Below are 4940 nucleotides of genomic sequence, written 5' to 3'. Positions count from 1 at the left end.
GTTGGGATTACAGGCATGAATCACTGCACCTGTTGTTGATGTTTGAAACCACTAAATCTTGGGGGTGATTTGTTATGCAGCAGTAGTAACCAGACGTGGAAAGAAAAAGTAATAACTGCTTAGGGAAGAGTTTCCAGCACACCCAGGAGCCAAACAGATATCGTTGTTCCAGCCCTTTCATGTATGGCTGCTAAATGAATGTGAGAAGGGGCAGCAAAATATGGAACCATCAACTAGACTGGATACCTCAGTTGTTTCCTGGCCTGCCCCTGGCTAGGGGCAAAGTCTTTGGTAAGTCACATGATCTCTTCCAGGCTTTCACTCTATCACCACATGAATGGATTGGGTTATAAAGATATTGGAGGCTTCTTCCAGTTTTAAAGATTTTGTGGTTCTCACCTCTCTGCTTCTATCTATTAAGAATCACCATGTCTGCGTTTGAGATATCTTGGCATGGGAGTCACAGTGGCCTTTTCTCTTAGTGGTATTGCCAAAAGGATCTCATAATTTCTACAAGAAACTCATGCTACGAAGCAATAATGGGAATATATTTGTAAAGTCCTTCACCTGTTCTTTTAGTCCTCTAACTTTCCTCTTTATCTCTTTTTACTTATGCATTCCTTCAATAAATATTTACTAGGCACTTGCTAGCATCAAGAACTGTTCTGAGCACAGGAGAGCAACTGTGAGTAAGATAGAAATCGTTCTTGTCTTATGGAGCTTACATGCGAGTTGAGGAGGCACAATAAACATCTCAGTAAAGAAAAGAACCAAATAATTTTAGATAGCAATACATTCTGTGAAGGCACTGGAACTTCTTTGAGGGTGTTACTTTGGTTAATGATCAGCGAAGAATTCTCTGACAAAGTTACTTTGAGCTGAAACTTGGGCAATATGAAGAGCTGACACAACAGAGCTCCAGGCAGAGGGCACAACTTGGGCGAAGGCCAGTAGGCTGGAACAGTGTGGTTGAGTTTTGGGGAAGAGATAGAAGGCCATTGTGACTGGAGCAAAATGAACAAGGCAGAGCATTATATAGGAGGAAGTTGGAGGGATGGTCAGGGGCCAGACTTAGTAAGGTTTTCTAGGGGATAAGCCCTTTTAATTTTACTCTAAGTGTGAATTGGAGAGTTTGTAGAAGCAAAATGTTATGATCTGATTTGTAGGTTTTTTTGTTGTGTTTTGTTTTTGTTTTTTTTTGACGGAGTCTTGTTCTGTCGCCCAGGCTGGAGTGCAGTGATGTGATCTCGGCTCGCTGCAACCTCTGCCTTCCGGGTTCACACCATTCTTCTACCTCAGCCTCCCGAGTAGCGTAGCTGGGACTACAGGTGCCTGCCACCATGCCCGGCTAATTTTTTTATTTTTTATTTTTTTTTTTAGTAGAGACGGGTTTTCACTGTGTTAGCCAGGATGGTCTCAATCTCCTGACCTTGTGATCCACCCGCCTCGGCCTCCCAAAGTGCTGGGATTACAGGCATGAGCCACTGCACCCGGCCTGATTTGTGCTTTTAAAATATCACTCTGCAGTCCATGCCAGCCATCCGTTTGATGGTTTCCCAGAGGGGGTTTCAGCATACCTTGGCCATGCTGGCTAATGGCACTAGGTCAGGCTGCTGAGCTGCAGAGGGAGGAGTGTGGGCCTGGACGAGGAGGCAACAGCTAAGCAAGAAGAATGCTCAGGAATTAGGAGGATGATGAGGAAGCATGGCTAATGTGTAAGGACCTGCAAACACTGACTCTGAATGAAACACAGGGGCAAGGGTGGGAGAAATGAGACTGGAGAGAAGACAAGGGTCAAATCAGAAAAACAGCCTTGTCAAGCAAGCTGAGGAGATTGGACTTAATCCTAAAGGCAATAGGTTTCTGATGACACAATCAGATTTCTGCTTTAGCTGTTATGTGGATGATGATTAAAGTGGGCAAACTAGGACCAGAAAGACAAGCTAGGATTGTGACAGGAATCAGGGAAGAGATGGTGGTGGCTTGGGGCAGGGTGGGAGCAGTGCGAATGAGGAAATTTAGTTGGGTCTGAGAGTGGATGAGGTTATGAGCAATAGGACTTGGAGAGTAACTGTATGTGGGGAAGCAAAGGAGAGTGGGGTTTGGGAGGTGCAGACTTCTCTGACTCTCATGCTTTGAACACCAGAGGTGGAGGGGGCTTCTGGGGCCTCAAGTGAAGCAATCTCTTTTGGTCCCTCTGTCTCAGGTAAATACTCCCAGGCTGTTGCCAGTGTTACTGGATATTGAGGAAAGAGATGAGAAAAGAAAGTAGGGGCCCTTTCCTGAAGGAGATAGAGCAAGATGATTTTCCAGTGTTTGTGTTTGCAGTGTAAGAATTTAGTTAAGTCTACCTAGCCGCCAATGTTTTCCAACTACTAAATCCAGTTCTTTTCCAATAATCATCATTAATAGCCCTAATCTAACAGCAATGTGTAAAAGCAAGACTTTTACTTTTGTTGTCTTCAAAACCTCCAGTCCAACATCACTGAGCACCTGCTCTCTGTCAAGCCCTGGAGAGACAAAGAGGAACCAGGAGCTGGATAGAAAATCTCTTAGAAAAGAAATACCATTTGACCCAGCAATCCCATTACTGGGTATATGCCCAAAGGAATATAAATCATTCTGTTATAAAAATGTTCATTGCAGCACTATTCACAATTGCAAAGACATGGAACCAACCCAAATGCCCATCCATGGTAGACTGGATAAAGAAAATGTGGTACATGTATACTGTGGAATACTATGCAGCCATAAAAAGGAATGAGATCGTGTCCTTTGCAGGAATATGGATGAAGCTGGAAGCCATTATCCTCAGCAAACTAATGCAGGAACAGAAAACCAAACACCGCATGTTCTCACATGTAAGTGGGAGCTGAACAATGAGAACACATGGACATAGGGAGGGGAACAACACATCCTGGGGCCTATTGGGGTGGGTGGGGCTGGGGGAGAGCATCAGGATAAATAGATAATGCATGCTCAGCTTAATACACAGATGATGGGTTGATAGGTGCAGCAAACCACCATGGCACATGTTTACCTATGTAACAAACACGTACATCCTGCACATGTACCCTGGAATTTAAAATAAAATAAAAAGTAAAATGTGAAAAAAAAGAGGGAAAAAGAGAATCTCTTGGAAAAGCACTCTGTTTTGCAGATAATCTACCCACCACCTCCTTCCTGTCCTCCCTCTCCTGTGCCCCCATAGCATTTTGTCACTCTTCTTCTTAATAGTTTTTGAAAAGTTAACAGAGTGAAAGAAACAAGGTTTAGGCACACATCATAAAGAAAGCATATAAATATATATCTTGCAGCTTCAGCAACTTGAGTTCATCTCAATTTTCTTCAAGTCAGGGAAACAAAAAACAAAAGCAAAACAGAGAAGCATTTCTCAGGCCAGCCCTCAGTCTTGTTTTGAGAAAAGTGTCTCTGATTCTGGAGTTCAGAGACTACTAATGAATGTGTAAGAGTGGAGCTCTTTGACATTCATTGCTTATGGTATTCTTAAGATCTCTATCTTTTTCACTGCATGGCCAGGAAAACTAGAAACTATTTAAGGCAAGGTTTTTTTCTTTTTCTTTTTTTTTTTTTTTTAGTCTTTGTATAAGCTATAACCTAGTCTTCTAGGGCAGGGTTATAGAAACAGACCTCATTTAAAATCCCAAATCTGCTACCACCCAGTAGCTGTATGACATCTTGGGTAGTGTTACGTAACCCCTCTAAGCCTCAGTTTCCTCATCTGTAAAATGGGGGTTACTATGGTACCTACCTTATAAGGGAGTATTTAATGTTCAAGAGTACAGACTCTGGGAGCCAGACTGTCTCAGTTCCTACCTTACCTCGGCCACTTACCATGTGGCCTTATGCAACTACTTCACCTCTTTGAGCTTCTGTTTCCTCATCTGCAGAATGGACATAAGTATGATGCCTGCCTCACTGGGTTGTTATGAGGATTGTAAAGCATTTATAACCCACTTGTATAAAGGGGTTCTCCCAAGAAGTGGGCCCCTAGGGAAGCACTATTCACATAGCAAGTACTTTTCCAGTATTTGCTAAATAAATAAACAGGACATTTGAGAAGAGTAAATAAGAAAAGGTATAAAGCCAAATGGCTAGCATAGAGTCAGTGACTGAGATTTGCAACCCCAGTCTGTACTCTGACCCCAGCCTGTCTCAGAACTGGGCACATGGTCAGTGTTAGGCAGGTATTGATTGGTGACACTCTAATCAACTCCAAGTGCCTCTGGGCCTCCAGGTTTATGTTCTTTCTTTGCAAGTATAAGCTGGTACTGATTTCAGAGCTTGTGAGGGAGATGTGATTTTCCTTATTTACTAACATTTACTTGGACTGGTGTCTGGGACACCCAAAATATGTTATGAATCAGTCAGAGTATAACAAGATCTGCAGTACTGTACAGATTACTCACTAATTTGACATTTGGGGAATTTTTGCAAAATGTTAGGGAACATTTGACAGGATGCAAATTGTTGTATCCATAAAGTACATTTGACTCTGAGGATGGGTGGCACTCTCCCCTGATGTGGTTACATCCGTTCCTAGCACCAGCTGTTTCATCCTGAAAATGTTGCTTGTTTTGTTTTTCCCTCCTTGAAGGAGACAGTGCTGGAATTTTGCTCTGAAAACATAACAAAAATTCATCGAGCACCTACTATGTGTCAGGTGTCTTGTGTCATTTAATATTCACAATCATCCTATGAGGTACGTACCATTAGCATCTCTATTTTTCCAGTGAGGAGTCTGCGATTCAGAGAGGTTAAGCAACTTGCTTAACACTACACAGCTCTGAAATTCCTGAGCTAGAATTTGAATCTGGGTTCAAATCTCCAAAGTCTGGATTCCAATCCAGCAGCCTGTCTCTCACACCACCAGAGAGCACCATCAGATTCTGACTGGGTACTCCCACAATTAGGAGGGA

The 4940-nt window shown here is 42.8% G+C and overlaps 1 long non-coding RNA gene across 1 annotated transcript in view; it reads right to left on the bottom strand.

Annotated features, from left to right (window-relative positions):
- Positions 1-949, bottom strand: part of LOC100938306 (uncharacterized) — a 6218-nt gene extending 5269 nt beyond the window's left edge. The window contains exon 1 of the long non-coding RNA XR_151810.4: positions 1-949. This exon is cut by the window's left edge and continues 1233 nt beyond it. This is a non-coding gene — a long non-coding RNA (uncharacterized LOC100938306).
- Positions 950-4940: the final 3991 nt, after the last annotated feature.

Source organism: Pongo abelii, chromosome 1 (assembly GCF_028885655.2).
Source record: "Pongo abelii isolate AG06213 chromosome 1, NHGRI_mPonAbe1-v2.0_pri, whole genome shotgun sequence".
NCBI lineage: Eukaryota > Metazoa > Chordata > Mammalia > Primates > Hominidae > Pongo > Pongo abelii.
Note: the sequence above shows the minus strand (reverse complement) of the source record. Positions and strands in the feature narration are given on the sequence as shown.